At 40.0% G+C, this 17,496-nt stretch overlaps 1 protein-coding gene across 1 annotated transcript in view; it reads right to left on the bottom strand.

The window, feature by feature from the left end:
* Positions 1 to 3,649, bottom strand: part of osgn1 (oxidative stress induced growth inhibitor 1) — a 17,325-nt gene extending 13,676 nt beyond the window's left edge. The window contains exon 1 of the mRNA XM_063910811.1: positions 3,474 to 3,649. The gene's annotated coding sequence lies outside the window, so the exon portion shown is untranslated. The remainder of the gene's footprint in view (positions 1 to 3,473) is intronic.
* Positions 3,650 to 17,496: the final 13,847 nt, after the last annotated feature.

Genomic DNA, 17,496 nt, shown 5'->3' with positions numbered 1-17,496 from the left:
TCCTCTCCTGCTGATGTTCAGGTGTATATCAGTATGTAGTGTCTCTACTTTAAAGAGTCCTCTCCTGCTGATGTTCAGGTGTATATCAGTATGTAGTGTCTCTACTTTAAAGAGTCCTCTCCTGCTGATGTTCAGGTGTATATCAGTATGTAGTGTCTCTACTTTAAAGAGTCCTCTCCTGCTGATGTTCAGGTGTATATCAGTATGTAGAGTCTCTACTTTAAAGAGTCCTCTCCTGCTGATGTTCAGGTGTATATCAGTATGTAGAAAGCGTAATAAGGCCCTTTAAATAAAACCTATAATAAAAATATTGCACAATATCAAGCTTTTAATGTACTTTAATTAAACTTTAAAGTCTGAAGTCTTCCGGTGTCATTATGTGTTACACCCAAATAGAAGTGCAATTTCAGACCGGTTTGGTTCTCCGCTGCATCAACAAAGCAGCATCAAATGTCGGCAGCAGAAACACAAAGCTAATACAGGGTGAGTTTATGTCTCCCCAGGTGCACAATTTATTAACCACACACGAGGCAGCAATGACTCAGCGATTCTTCATTCACTCTCGTGTGTTTTTACACGTGTCTGTGTGACTGCCATGTAACCTTCAATCATTTACCCTCTTACATATCCTCCTCTCATGACACCTGGACAGGTTTTTAATCTGACTCTCACATCCCATTATTAGCAGACAACAACAACAACAACAACAACAACAACAACAAAGTTCTGCTTTTAAGATTACAACACGAGAATAAAAACATTTAATTAACTGGGTTTCTTTTTTCAGTTTACCAAATCTTTCTTTGTTTTCTCTAAAAGATATTCCTTAAATGATGGTAAAATAATACTGTGCAACGTCTCTAAGCGGTCGACCAATCACAACAGAGCCATCCAGATAACCAATCAGAGCAGAGGTCAGATAATACTGTTTTGAAGGGATGCAATTTAAGATGAATTAAAAATGTAAATAATCTGTCCAGAAAAAATGTCAACTCTCCATTCCAGTTTCTTAAAGTCCAGGTAAATATCTTCAATTGACTTGTTTTGGTTTCTCGAATCTCAGAAATATTAACTTTATTTTTCAATTTCAAATATCAGATTATTATCTCAATCTTTGAGAGGCGGAAAATAGCATTATCTGACATTTAGGGATGAAGAATATACTGTATGATGATCAGATTACTTAGCATATTATTTATTTAGTAACACTTTCTGTTGGACGGCAAAACAAGGGTTAGAAAAACAGCCAAATAAAGAAAGTGGGCACCCCCTACTTTGGTGCACTTTTGAAGGTCCTACTCAATTGTTTTTATCCAGTAAATTAACTTTAAGAAAACCTAAAAACAGAAGACCCAGCCTTCGGTTTCAACGTGTCTCTAACAGGAGTCATGTTCCTCTGCTGCAGATACCGCCAGGTCTCATCCAGCTGCTGTTATTTGAAAACACAGACGCCTCGTTATTTAAGTCGTATCTTATTTTTACGTGACACTCCCTGTGTTTCAGTCCCTCTCACTTCTAAAATGCTGCACACGGTTCCAGCACTGAAGTCGGCCTGAGGCGAGTCTCCCATCTGCCATCTGCAGCTCCGAACGGCACTTTCATTATCTCTGCACTGACGGAGCAGACGCAGAAGTGCGGCTGTAAAGATAACAAACTACGGCGCTGTAATACCGATAAAGTAGGGCTGCCCACTTACTGTTTATCATAGGTGTTATTACTGAAAACATTTGGCTAATTTTGGGACTTCCTGTGCTTTGTTGAAACAGCAGATGAATAAGCACTGGTTTGAAAGTCACCGTTTCCCTGTAACTGGTTTTTTTAAAGCTTTGAATGGATTATTCCCATTAAAGAAATGTGTGATCACATTTTTGGAAAACAGGATCTTAAGCGGTGCTGTTGCATCACCTTTTGCAGAGGAACCATCAATTAGTCGACCCTAATTATATAAGCGTTAGTGAACAAGACTCACATTTACAAAGATAGTCTTTTAAGGTACCGGCATTTAAAGAAGGAAAGCCAATTCCTTCTTAAATGTATGAAACGTTTGTATTAAAAACCATTCGGAACTTCCCTTCTATATGATCGTATGACATTTCCCCAAATAGATCAGCTACTAATCGATAATGCAAGACATCGTTAGAACTCCGGATGATGATGATCACTTTTTGCCTCAATAGTTTGGGGTTGTATTTTACTGAAAATGTGTCCTCCTCCTCATCACCTGCAACCCTTCAAGTGTTTTAACGTTGCAGGTTGTGTGAGATCAAGAGGTTGGTAACCAGACCTACTTGATAGGCTTTGATAACTCCACCCAGAGAAGGAAGTGGAGGGAAGCTGAACAAATCAAAAAACAAGTATTAGCACGATCCATAAAATATTCATAACTCCCCGTTTCCTAATCATGAATGTTATATTGCTGAGTTATAATGATGGATGCCTTATTGTGTTTTATCAGCCACTGTCCAACGATGGTATTCAGAAGTTAATGCACACTATACAAATACTCCAGTACAAGTGAAAGTACTGCATTTCCTACTTGTAATATCCAAAGCTAAAAGTACTAGTTATGCAAGAAATGGATTTTCTGATGTGTTCTGTTTTTTGACTTGAGATTTGAAATGCAGGACTTTTTCTCCAGTGTTTCTACACCAGTACCAACACTTCAGAGCAGTCACTGCACCTACAGTGGTTGTACTGCAGTCAGAGTTCACTAACACAGTAGTAATACCACATGATACAAATACTCATTAACAGGTTATGGTACATTCACAATCCTAAAAAAAATGGTTGATGTTTTTTATTGATATTTAGTGGAGCAATTTTCTTAAGTCAGAATTTGGACTTGACTTTAACTTTAAGTATTTCTACACGGTGATATTACTAATGTAGTATCGCCTCGCTGTATTAGGAAGGACTGTCCTTGGTTTTAAGTCAAATAACTCGTCAGTTTTTAATAATTACAAGACATTACTAAGAATCATGAAATAAGCACCATTTTAAAATCACAGTTTCTGGAAAATTCGTTTTAAAAAAATCCTTAAATGAAATCCAACTCAAATGTCTCTCATTTTATTGTTGCATAAATACAAGACATGACAAATAATAATGATATGGACAACAAACTATTCTGAATCTGAATAATGCAATAAGTCATTCAGCACGGGGAAGAAACCCTCAAAAAATCTACGTCGGTAAAGACCAATCAACCATTTAGTCGACTAACCGACTGAGAGGGGCAGCCCCACAGCATGACTGGAGTGACCACATATGTAACTGCCTGTCTGTGCAGAGACCTCCCGCCCACCTCCCTCTGAACTGCATGACTCACATCGGGTCAGAGTGAGCTGAGGACACAGGAAACCCGAACCCTTAACGCACACATTGCCCATATCAACAAAGCTCCACAACACACCGCGGGGTCTTCACTAACACTTCCTGCAGCTTAATATGAGCTCAAGATGAAGGTTACTCACGGATAATGATGTCCTCCTCCAGCTCTCAGCAGAAGGTCTTCTAGGGGGCTCTGTGTTGTGTGTATTCTTCTGCTCACTCTCTCATTTCACGCAGCTTTTGTTCCCCTCGCTTTACTGGTTTTTTTCCATTAAACATGTGCGACGCAAACCCTGCTGCTGCCGCTCAGAGCTGCACATTCACAGATTATATACCGCTAGGTTAGCCCGGCCCGCCGACCAATCAGCGGCGGCCCCTTCGCTCTGCGCAGAGTTCGCCCCGCCTACCGACGCGATGTCGTCAGACGAACAAAGATGCTCCAATGTGCGCGAGATGGACGGGCCCTGCTTTTATTGCAGTGGCGTTTGACTGTTTCTTCCCTGAGCTTTATCTCTGTTATTCACAATGACTTGACAATTTGTTGCAACACACACCCTTAACGTATCCTCCTAAAACCCTGACATTACAATATGTGTATTATATAATATATTACAACTGCAAAACATATACTATCCTTTGTATGCATATTTATATTACTGTAGTGTATATATATATATTTCTGTTGGTCTTTTATAGAATATTCTCATTTATCTAGGCTATTTTATGTTGTGATTCTTTGTGATATGTATCTTTCCTACTCTATATATTTGCTGTTTATGATTATCTTTATTATTATTGATTTACCATGTTAATACTTTATTCCACTTTTTAAGTTTGTTTGGGTTTCAGCAAACACAAAGCACCACATAATGAAACACAGATAAATATAACCCAACAAATACATTCACAGTTTATTCAGAGATAAAGGTAGGCAGATGTGAATTACTGCATCTATGAAGGATGGTATCTCTGAGCATTCAGCTGATTTTATTTTGTATCATATTTTGTATTTTCCAGTTTTTTATTTTGGGTATCTTTGGCTTTTTTGTTTCTCACCTACCTTTTTTTTTTTTTGAAGATTGAAATGTTCACGACAACACCAAACACAACATCCCGTTTGTTATTAATTATTATTTGATATCCTCTTCTGCTTTTTTTTCCAGTTATGTAACTCTATAATATTAATTCCATAAGACCTATTTTTAGTTGTGGTTCCTGCAATTTACAACAGAGTGGGAGGTCTTTTCTCCCCCCCAGAAGAGCAGAGTGTTGTAAAATGTGAAATAATAACAAATGTTTTTTGTAAATTTTCCAACGAAATCTTTGGTCTTGATTGAAGAACCTTAATTAGCGTTTAGTGATTGACATGAAATCTGCCAAACTCTTGAGTCTCAATGGCTCTGAGTTCTGTCTCTGTGCATCATGATGCAACACCGCCCTAGCTTTGCTCATCCCTCACGTTTTTTTAACTGGATTAAGTAATTTAGGCAAAACACAGGAAGCAGTTAACACCAATTAAGGCTCAGGCTGATTACAACGTGGTTCAGTTTGCAGGTTTTTGGACATAATGTGTGGCTTCAAAGTTTGACATGGTGATGGCACAAAATAAAATATGAAAGGACTAACAAAAATGCATCCTGAGAGGAAAGTCTGTGTTCAGTTTCATGGTAGTGTATTTAATTATGGTTGAGTTATCTAACTAAAAGCCACACGTGTCAACACCATGAGTTATTTTTCCATCCGAATAGTGAGCACGTTTTTACCATACTTTGAAAATGTTACAGGAGAACATTCCTGCATACGGCCATAACTCTGTGCAACAATTCCCCTCTGGCTGGCACAGATCTTCTGCTCCTTAATAACATTATTATATAACGTTCTCACTTTACATTGTACCTTTATATTTGATTTAATACTCCATTCCCTGCTATGCATATCATATCCTGCTTTATATTTGGCTAACAATAGTCTTTACTTGTCCGACAGTTTACTGATTATTTATGTTCATAGTCCAACTGTATGTATATATATTTATAATACTGGTTTATTTTCATTTCTATTTCTTCTTTCATACTTTAGAATTGTGTATTCCTTATTTTTATTATATTTTCTGCTATGTGCAATGCTTTGTATTGTATAATGCTGCTGCAACACAAAAAGGTCCCAGTCTGGGATTCACAAAGTATCTCTTATCTTATCTTGTGTTGCAGGAACACATTTATATTATCCTTCAAGGTTCAAGGGTTTTAATTGCCATGTGCACAGTAGCTACAGTGTAGTTATGGCAAGGAGAATCTCAGGTCCCGAGCTCCTCCAACAATACAACATGTTATAAATAAGAAGTAAGACGAAATAAGAAAATACAAATAGTGCAAAATGAAACAGAGTAGGAGGAATTAGAGTGAAATAGTTATGTTGTTAGACCAGTCTATAAGTAATGCAGATGAAGTATAAACATGTCAGAGAAATGAACTCAATAAGCCGAATGAGGCAGAGAATGTGGAGAGTAGAATAAAATACACAGGGAGGTTAAATAGTGTACAGTGAAATACATTTACACTCTGTTTGATCTAATAATAACTATTTAAATCATGGGCGTCGCCACAAAATAATTTAGGGGGAATGACGTCCACCTCACCTTAAAAAAAAAGTGGTTTGGACCCCCCCACATGTGCCATCAAAAGCATTAGTGCATGACTGCGTTTCAGTGCAGCGTTCTTCTCTGCTTCACAATCAAATCCGGACAGAGATCATTTTCAGTCTAGAAACATGGTAAAAGCACCAGAATGCAGGAAATTGCATCTCTTCTTTCAAAATGTTCTGGGGGAGGAGGACCCCCTAAATGCTGCTGACGCCCTTGATTCAAATAAGAAATTAAATAACTGGTTAGATGCCTTTCTCAACTGGTTTTGAGTGGTTGAACTGGGATCAACAAAGAGGAGCTTTGTCAGTGGTTGGTAACGCTTTAAAAATGGCTGCAAACAGAACAGAAAAGACGGGTCGGTACCGGAAATGAAACCCGGTTCATCTTACCATTTACAACAGAAACATGAGGAGAGGTTTGAATTGTTCCTTAATGTCAGCTACTATTGGACATGTTTCATAACGTCTGAAGATGAAGACAGCATGAATCCAAACCCAGGATTCAGGACCTAAATGTCTGTAATCAAGTTAATAAAGCAGTGATGGACCAACCATCAATTGATCAGCCAGTGTGGATACAAATATGAAAGTAGCCCCAGCATGAAACAATGGGACCACTATGAAAAGCATCAGCAGTCTATTTCAGTGAGGCGTTCGGGCCTCTGGGGAAATGAGTCAGAGAAAATATGTAGAGCAGAACATATGACATGCAGGAAAACTGAGCACTCATTACAGATGACATTTAATCAAGCAGTCATGTCATGTTGCAGTCGCTCAACCACCCTGCACTGATCATTATCTCAGATCTTTGGTGTCAAAAAGCTGTCTCTCACACAGAGTGTAATAGGATTTATTTACCTCTGTGTGCGAGAAGTCCCAAGCAAAGGTTATCGAGACCTGATCGATTATTTGTGATTGATCTATGTTCATCTACAACCATCTTTTTGATTAAGTGTAAGAAGCAACCAATAATTACAGGTAAATGTGTAATTCATCAGACCTTTTTGGAGTAGAAACATAATGTATTAATCAGGCATCCTGCAGACAACAAATAAGAAGATCATCTGAACCCATCTTTGCATTCTCAAAGCAGGAGGATATACTGTATGTTTGGTTCAGTTAGTCTTCCATCAGGATTACAGAAACACGAATGGTCCGATTTTCATGTAACTTGGTGGAAGGCTGTAGTATGAGCCAAGGAAGTACACTAAACATTTTGGAGAAGATCTGAAGTTTGGGGGCTACACAAATAAGGTTCGTTAACATTGTGAGAATAAATATGTAGGGAAATAAAGGAGTCATGGTTGAACTCTCAAACAGATATCAATAGGTTGTTTGAATGTTCTGAGCAATAAAAGACATGTTCTTTGTAGCCTCCATGTTGTTTCAGCATAACAGGTGAAAGATCATGAGCAGAAGTCCAAAGAAAGACTTCCTAACTCTGGAAATGGGACCATCCGAGGAGCCAGTGAAGGCACCGTTGGCGAAGGCGGAGTTGCTAGATCACCAAGGGTCGTTGTGGTTTTAGTATTCTTATCATCAACCTTTTTATGACCTTGTTCAGTGTGTGTATGCATGCGTGTGTGCATGTTGGTTCAGTATGTTTCTGTGGCAAACATATTTAATGTATGTGGTAGATTTTTACAGAAGTAATGTCTGACTTTGATCAGTGCAAACATGGATATTTTTCATGCATAATAGTTACCATAGCTACTAGATCAGATGACATTATTGTGGGGTTGCACAATACAGACAGATGTTGTGTTTAAAAGTGCACCTAGTAAAGTTTGGAACCTGTAATTGCTGCATAGACAGCTTGTAATAACCAGTTCAGAAGTCAGAAGTGATTTATAGGCACGTATGAATATACTTCTGCATTCTTCTCTATTTCATAACGTCACAAAATGGGTTTAACGTTTGTAAAACCAGGGTCAACATTTAGTTAGAAATTAGGGCTGGGCAATATATCAATATTATTTCCATATCACAATATGAGACTACATAATCGTACATTTGGGATATTTTAATAACCAGATAACTATATTATTCAGCGGTGGAGACGTGAAGTCATGTGACCGTGCTGTAGTTCCTTTATAGCCCAACATTAGCCGCCTTTAGCTTAGCGGTGGAGACGTGAAGTCATGTGACCGTGCTGTAGTTCCTTTATAGCCCAACATTAGCCTCCTTTAGCTTAGCGGTGGAGACGTGAAGTCATGTGACCGTGCTGTAGTTCCTTTATAGCCCAACATTAGCCTCCTTTAGCTTAGCGGTGGTGACATGAAGTCATGTGACCGTGCTGTAGTTCCTTTATAGCCCAACATTAGCCTCCTTTAGCTTAGCGGTGGTGACGTGAAGTCATGTGACCGTGCTGTAGTTCCTTTATAGCCCAACATTAGCCTCCTTTAGCTTAGCGGTGGTGACGTGAAGTCATGTGACCGTGCTGTAGTTCCTTTAAAGCCCAACATTAGCCTCCTTTAGCTTAGCGGTGGTGACGTGAAGTCATGTGACCGTGCTGTAGTTCCTTTATAGCCCAACATTAGCCTCCTTTAGCTTAGCGGTGGTGACCTGAAGTCATGTCACCGTGCTGTAGTTCCTTTATAGCCCAACATTAGCCTCCTTTAGCTTAGCGGTGGTGACGTGAAGTCATTTGACCGTGCTGTAGTTCCTTTATAGCCCAACATTAGCTTTTTACTTCAGAAATCATGAAGGGGTGTTAGTATGTGGAGATTATCCTGCTGAACAAAACGTGGAAAGTATCATAAATGTTTGTTTGACACAGAGATTATTTCCTGCAATATACTAAAATCCAAATGGGGAATCCCTTCGCTATTTGTTGAGGGAGCCCTTTGCGATGCTAACTTCCGGGTCGGCCTACAAAGACATGTGTCATAACTGTAACACACTCTATTTATATTGAAGAATCATAAAAAAAAACTGTAATATTTGATCTCTAGGCCCTACCTTAAACAAACCTGCAGCCTTTACACATTTATGGTGGATTAATTGGAAACCTTGACATGTTTACTGTAATGGAAATATTTACCTCGTTGGTGTCACACCTAAAGGGAAGGCATCAGGTTTCCAAAGTAAAGCGCTTCAACAACTCGTGGTGTGAAAGCAGAGTCTAAAGAAGCCTTTGGGAAACCCAACGCCGGCCTGAGTCACGCTGTAATCCCGTCCAGGAAGCTTCCCTTTGTCTGTGTGTGCCGACGTCACCGGGATCTGCTTTCCACAGCAGAGATCACAGGCAGAGGATGAACAGATCAGGGCCGGACAAAAGGGCCAGCGAAGGGTTAAAAGTAAACAAAACATTCCTTTTTACTTTTCTAGGAACAGGGGGGACATTTGAAGAAGACTGAGACTCGGAGCGAGGGGATGTCGCACACTGAAAGGGGGAGCTAGACTTCACACGGTAAGATGGGTACAGTCTTTTATGAGGGTCCCAGTTAGCATTAGCATGAGCATTTGTCATGGGGCCCACACACCTTTACACAATCAGCTCCTCTCATGACATTATATATATATCATTTCTTCTATTGTTTCACCCAACCAATTATGAAAAGAGTAATCAAGCTGCAAACAACGTTCTGTACTTATGCATCTCTGCATCAGGTCTTCTGGACGCCTCAAAGCTTCACACACTACTTTACATTCCTCCATTCACACCTCATTCATGCAGAGCAGTACACCTTGCTCTAGGGAAGCTAACACTCACACACACACACACACACACACACACACACACACACACACACACACACACACACACACACACACACACACACACGCACACACACACACACACCGTTGGCCATCAGGAGCAACTCAGGGTTCAGGATCTTGCCCAAGGACACATCGGACTGGGATCCAACCAGCAACCTTCTGGGTGAAAGACGTCCGCAGTCACCAATGCATTTATAACTCTCACAACTCCTTTTGTGTGTGTGTGTGTGTGTGTGTGTGTGTGTGTGTGTGTGTGTGTGTGTGTGTGTGTGTGTGTGTGTGTGTGTGTGTGTGTGTGTGTGTGTGTGTGTGTGTGTGTGTGTGTGTGTGTGTGTGTGTGTGTGTGTGGGTAGGGCATCTTTTATCCGGCCCTCTGAATCACCACCAGGACGATCTGTTCCAACAGGTGGACTAAAGCCTAATTTCTCCAGTTTCCGACCCCAGCTTAGACTCAATCCTTCCTTTCACGTCTTTTTTTTTCAAACAGACACAAGAGGGTTTAAAAACATCTCAGCATATTATTCTCCACACATTGCAAAACATGTTGCTTCATAACCGAAGCCTCAATATCAACATCGTCCAATGGGAAACCAGGACCTCCACCTGGCTGCTCTCCGCTCTGGACCTCACCTGTACTGTTCATACGTGTATTTATGGCACCATTGAACGCCACTGTCACGTCTCCAAAGGTAACTGAAGTCGGCCTGTCTTTCTGTTGTCTGGCTCCCTGTTTTATGTTGAAAAGTAATTCTCCCTCTCGTTTCTGGTCTCTGTGCTCCCCGCCCCCGTGTGTCTCCCACTTCCCTGATTGTCTACCCCGCCCTGATTGTTTCCACCCGTGCCTCCTTCCTTGTGTGTGTATATTGTCCTCTCCCCTTGTCCAGTGCCAGTTTGTCTAATCGTGTGAGTCAGACAACCAGCACTGGGTAAAGCCAGGTCCACGTTTTTTGATGTTTCCTCAAAACAGGGTTTGGTTATTTGGAAACCCTGTTTACTGTGCATACACCAGGAAAGACTTTTCTTCGAAACCCTTTGTGTCTGAGTCGTGCGTTTGGGTTCTTGCTTTTGACTTCGCCCCACTCTGACATGCTGAGTCTCTGATCATCCAGAGCTCAGATTTTAATGACACTGTTTGGTTGTGGATGAAAGATCAAAACACTTAAACAGCTGCATTAGCTCTGCTACCTTGAGCTGCAAACGGTGCGCCCTTTAAAGGTCATTGAGTTTCTGCATTCCTTCAAATCAAGTTAGCTCGACAAGACCCAACAAATGTAAAGAGTGCTAAGAAGGAGATGAGGCTTTGAGATCTCATTAGTTTGACGGCAGGACCGTTTGAACTGTGGAGTCAAAACTATATTTTTGACCTTCAGTAGTCTTTGCAGGTAAACCCCACAGGCTGAGCAGGTAGGCCTGTCAATCAGAGCCCGCCCTGACAGCTTTTACATGAAAGAAATAAACGGGATTAACTCGAAGGAATGTAAATTACAACTCCCTCTTTACGTATCCTTTAATCCATGACTTCACTTTTTAAAACAGGTGTTGGCAGACATGGCTTAACCCCCCTTACTGCAGAGAGCGAGATGGATGTTAATCTCGTGTGTGAGCTGGAGTCAGGGTGTGTGCGTGTCTGTGTGTGTGTGTGGGGGGGGGGGGGGACCGGAGGGAACACAGGGATTTTAGCCTTTGCAGACCATTGAAATGCACTAAAACCCTTATAACACGACACTTCAAAAGCAGATAGCATGTGGCATTCTTCCATTGTGTGAGCGACAGATTAAAAACCTGTTCTGCGGTGTCGTGAGAGGAAGTTACGACAAAGGGTTTATAATTGAAGGTTACATAACAAACCTGTCAAGCAATACTGCATGCTTCACTTACAAGTATCGGATTTTAGCCTTTTTCGGACCATTTACATGCACTAAAACCTACTGCAGGGAAGGGAAAACCTGCTACATTATTTGCCAATTGCCCATCATGTGTTGGATCAAACCACCTGTAACTCTGAGGTCATTGAACCTGTCGTGGTTTGTGTTTGTGTGAGGGGAAGTTCCTGGTGATGCAGCTGAACGCACTGTTTAAAGCATTTTTGAGGTTACTGTTTCCACTGATCCCTGACATGTTGTTATCTTTTCACTCATCTTGCCTTTGACCCACATTTCTCTCCAGATTCCTCTGATGTCTACGGTAAATTATCTCTCTGCTCTGTCATTAACATTTCTGAGTCTAAAGTCGACTCTTTCACATTTTTCTTACAGTCTGTTTGTGTCCTCTCCTGCAGTGTGAAGTTAGTCCTTAAGAGCAGCTGAGCAGGTTTCACTGATTTTCTTCCATACATGAAGTCTGTTACAGTGTGCTCATCAAACATGATCTTTGAGCAAAAATCTGGATTCAAATTACTTTGAGTTAGTTTACAGATTAGGATGAATGATGGTAAATATAATCCCCCTTAAATCAGACTGTCAGTTCACCTGCAGTAAATCCAGCAGCTACCCTGCAGTATACAAAGCATTCAAACTAGCTGCACCTTTACCAGCTCTGAGAACACTTTAATGATCAATCATTATAAAACATATCAGAGATATTATTCTGAAATGGACCAATCAGACAATGACTACTTTTACTGTCGCTACTTTAAGTACATTTAGAGGAGAGTACTTTCTACTTTCACTGGAGGAACATTTAGAATACTTTATTGTGACAGAGTATTCCTACACTCTGGTACTTCTACTTTACTCAAGTACAAGACCTGAGTACTTCTACTTTACTCAAGAACAAGACCTGAGTACTTCTACTTTACTCAAGAACAAGACCTGAGTACTTCTACTTTACTCAAGTACAAGACCTGAGTACTTCTACTTTACTCAAGAACAAGACCTGAGTACTTCTACTTTACTCAAGTACAAGACCTGAGTACTTCTACTTTACTCAAGAACAAGACCTGAGTACTTCTACTTTACTCAAGTACAAGACCTGAGTACTTCTACTTTACTCAAGTACAAGATCTGAGTACTTCTACTTTTAATCAAGTACAAGATCTGAGTACTTCTACTTTACTCAAGTACAAGACCTGAGTACTTCTACTTTACTCAAGAACAAGACCTGAGTACTTCTACTTTACTCAAGTACAAGACCTGAGTACTTCTACTTTACTCAAGAACAAGACCTGAGTACTTCTACTTTACTCAAGTACAAGACCTGAGTACTTCTATAAGACAGGCTATAAGACTACTGAACTCCTGAGCTGTGTGAATGTCTACTCACATCTGTTTATAGTACACACATACATATATATATATATATATTATACACATCTGCCATACATATCTGTTTATAGTACACATATCTATATATTATACATATCTGCCATATACATCTGTTATACATAATATATGCATCTGTCCATACCTCCTCATTCAACAGTGTAAAGTATTTAAATACTCTCAATGTATTCCACATATGTATATATTTCACATCCTCAAATCTGTATTGTTAATATTGTAAATATTCTTCTCTCTTTTTCACTATTTTATTTATCTTTTGCACCATGTATGTTGAGTTGTTGGAGGAGCACGCGACATAAGATTTTCATTGCCAACATATACGCTGTATCTGCTGTGCATATGACCAATAAAACCTTGAAACCTTGAAACCTTGAAACCTCTACTTTACTCAAGTACAAGACCTGAGTACTTCTACTTTACTCAAGTACAAGATCTGAGTACTTCTACTTTACTCAAGTACAAGATCTGAGTACTTCTACTTTACTCAAGTACAAGACCTGAGTACTTCTACTTTACTCAAGTACAAGACCTGAGTACTTCTACTTTACTCAAGTACAAGATCTGAGTACTTCTACTTTACTCAAGTACAAGACCTGAGTACTTCTACTTTACTCAAGTACAAGACCTGAGTACTTCTACTTTACTCAAGTACAAGACCTGAGTACTTCTACTTTACTCAAGTACAAGATCTGAGTACTTCTACTTCTACTCAAGTACAAGATCTGAGTACTTCTACTTTACTCAAGTACAAGACCTGAGTACTTCTACTTTACTCAAGTACAAGATCTGAGTACTTCTACTTCTACTCAAGTACAAGATCTGAGTACTTCTACTTTACTCAAGTACAAGACCTGAGTACTTCTACTTTTACTCCCGTACAAGACCTGAGTACTTCTACTTTACTCAAGTACAAGATCTGAGTACTTCTACTTCTACTCAAGTACAAGATCTGAGTACTTCTACTTTACTCAAGTACAAGACCTGAGTACTTCTACTCAAGAACAAGATCTGAGTACTTCCATTTTGCAAACAGCATTATACTTCATTACAGAAATACAGGAAGTACATTTCTGTAAACCAGAAGAAGTGCATCGTGGGCAAAGAGCGTTTAAATGTCGACAGATGTCGTTACGTAACATCAGGAGAAATATCTGGAGGACTGAAACTCTGAGTGACTTTGCAGTTTTTCCTCTGAGGTAACAGGTTACTGTTCGGTTGTAAAATGTTCTTTGTGTTCATCTGTCGCTCGGCATGTTTCAGCCCCACCCGGTAACCTTTGTGAGTCCTGTTAAGATCTTTGCTTGCTACAAATCCGGCAAAAAAGCAAACAGTGTCGCTAAGAGACGGATTGGCGAGGCTGCAGAGGATTTTGATAAAGCCTTAACGTATTGGATTAAAACTTTGACAAAGTCTCAATCAAAGCTTAAAGGACAAGTTCAACATTTGCTTTCTTATTGGGAATTAATTTGAGATTTAATGTTAGGCCACAGCCTGTTAGCTTAGCTTAGCACAAAGAATGGAAATGGGGAACAAGCTAGCATAGCTCCAGATCCAATGCTAATTAACGCAGCGTACAAGAAGCTCTAATCCCACTAATTGAAGAGAACATGGGGAATGTACTGTGAGAGCTTTCCTGTGAGACACTGATTCTCTTCCATAAAGAGCTAATTTAATCCAGCTTCAAAACTATGAACATTTGGGAAGGAATATTTCCTTGTGTGTGACATTTTCCAAACTGCAGTATGTCAGAAATGTGTGTGTGTGTGTGTGTGTGTGTGTGTGTGTGTGTGTGTGTGTGTGTGTGTGTGTGTGTGTGTGTGTGTGTGTGTGTGTGTGTGTGTGTGTGTGTGTGCATGTACTCATCTTCCTGGAGGATGTCAGTTGGCTTCGTGGTAAGAAGTTGAACTAGTTTCAAGCTTTTTACGAAGGCTTCAGTCGGACTGAACGCAGCTTAAACCCTAAAAAAGTTATTGTGTATTCAGACGTTGGTCCTCACAAAGAGGGAGAACACACACACACACACACACACACACACGCATGAACATGTCTAGACACCCCCCTCATACGTTTGACCCTGTGATCCTGTTTCAATGAGCAAACCTCAAACACAGGTCAAACACACACACACACACACACATACACACATACACACACACACACACACACACACACACACACACACACTAAATCCCTCAGGCTGCTGAACTTGCTAACCCTAACCCCCAGCAGGGGTTAAATTGAAATTGAATAGATTTTGCACGAGGACTTTTTTATAAATTCAAACTGTTGTTAGAAGGGGCCATATTGTTAATTTTAAGGTGTATCTCAGTATGTAGTGTCTCTACTTTAAAGAGACCTCTCCTGCTGATGTTCAGGTGTATATCAGTATGTAGTGTCTCTACTTTAAAGAGTCCTCTCCTGCTGATGTTCAGGTGTATATCAGTATGTAGTGTCTCTACTTTAAAGAGTCCTCTCCTGCTGATGTTCAGGTGTATATCAGTATGTAGAGTCTCTACTTTAAAGAGTCCTCTCCTGCTGATGTTCAGGTGTATATCAGTATGTAGAGTCTCTACTTTAAAGAGTCCTCTCCTGCTGATGTTCAGGTGTATATCAGTATGTAGTGTCTCTACTTTAAAGAGTCCTCTCCTGCTGATGTTCAGGTGTATATCAGTATGTAGTGTCTCTACTTTAAAGAGTCCTCTCCTGCTGATGTTCAGGTGTATATCAGTATGTAGAGTCTCTACTTTAAAGAGTCCTCTCCTGCTGATGTTCAGGTGTATATCAGTATGTAGAGTCTCTACTTTAAAGAGTCCTCTCCTGCTGATGTTCAGGTGTATATCAGTATGTAGTGTCTCTACTTTAAAGAGTCCTCTCCTGCTGATGTTCAGGTGTATATCAGTATGTAGCATCTCTACTTTAAAGAGTCCTCTCCTGCTGATGTTCAGGTGTATATCAGTATGTAGTGTCTCTACTTTAAAGAGTCCTCTCCTGCTGATGTTCAGGTGTATATCAGTATGTAGTCTCTACTTTAAAGAGTCCTCTCCTGCTGATGTTCAGGTGTATATCACTATGTAGAGTCTCTACTTTAAAGAGTCCTCTCCTGCTGATGTTCAGGTGTATATCAGTATGTAGTGTCTCTACTTTAAAGAGTCCTCTCCTGCTGATGTTCAGGTGTATATCAGTATGTAGTGTCTCTACTTTAAAGAGTCCTCTCCTGCTGATGTTCAGGTGTATATCAGTATGTAGAGTCTCTACTTTAAAGAGTCCTCTCCTGCTGATGTTCAGGTGTATATCAGTATGTAGTGTCTGTACTTTAAAGAGTCCTCTCCTGCTGATGTTCAGGTATATATCAGTATGTAGAGTCTCTACTTTAAAGAGTCCTCTCCTGCTGATGTTCAGGTGTATATCAGTATGTAGTGTCTCTACTTTAAAGAGTCCTCTCCTGCTGATGTTCAGGTGTATATCAGATTTTAGCCTTTGCAGACCATTTACATGCACTGAAACCTATAGATCACACTACAGGAACGATGAAAGCAGAAGGGTCTCTTTATGATCGTTTTTTTTAACCAGTCTTGTTTGCATCAGGTGTTCTTAGTAAAGCTGCTTTGTAGAATAAACCCGTCTTGTTGGATTTTGTCCTGGACGGCTTCAGGGGGGATTTACTGGGTCAGCCAGAACCCGCAGACATCAAAACGCATGTTTGAAACTAAACAACACAGAGTACCTTTGTTGTGAGGACGCATTCCTTGGATAAATTTGCACAATGTTGCATAAAAGCACCGTTTGTGAAACTGCAGAGCTCCTATAGAGAGTTATATAGAGAGCTATGCACCGATACACCTCAGCAAATGTGTTGACAGTTGACCAAATATAATGAAAAAGGGCCTTTTGATTACACAAAATTCAAGATAGGAAAGGTAATTGAAGTACTCAGGGTGTTTAATGAGTTATTTTCAAAGTTCAAGGCTGATTTAAGGAACAAATTATCGTATTTTGTTTAATTTGATTATAAATGTCTTAACGTTCACATTATACTTTGCATTTCATTTTGCACTTCTTGCATTAAAGTCCACCTCCTTAGATTATACCTTGCTACCTCTGCACAGCACGGTAATATAATAATGTATAATACCAGATATACACGTGTGTGCTCCTTCTCTTGGTCTATTTTAGCTCAAAGCAAAAAAGCAGAGAGACAAATAAATTGGACAAATGTTGATTTCAGGAAACACTCTGGAGCTATTTTGGAAATGTACCAGCTGATAATAGAACATGTGTGTGTGTGTGTGTGTGTGTGTGTGTGTGTGTGTGTGTGTGTGTGTGTGTGTGTGTGTGTGTGTGTGTGTGTGTGTGTGTGTGTGTGTGTGTGTGTGTGTCTGTGTGTAAATATTTTGTTTGCATACCAGTGATGTCAGTCAGGCCCTGCATCCTTATCAGACAGCAGATAACGCTCCTTGGCAGGGAGACGTGAGATCCTGGATTAAAATACATCATGTATTGTAAATTATTTACAGCTTCT

The sequence above is a fragment of the Eleginops maclovinus genome, chromosome 20 (assembly GCF_036324505.1).
Source record: "Eleginops maclovinus isolate JMC-PN-2008 ecotype Puerto Natales chromosome 20, JC_Emac_rtc_rv5, whole genome shotgun sequence".
Classification (NCBI taxonomy): Eukaryota; Metazoa; Chordata; class Actinopteri; order Perciformes; family Eleginopidae; genus Eleginops; species Eleginops maclovinus.
The sequence above is the reverse complement of the archived record's forward strand: the minus strand, read 5'-3'. Positions and strand labels throughout refer to the sequence as shown.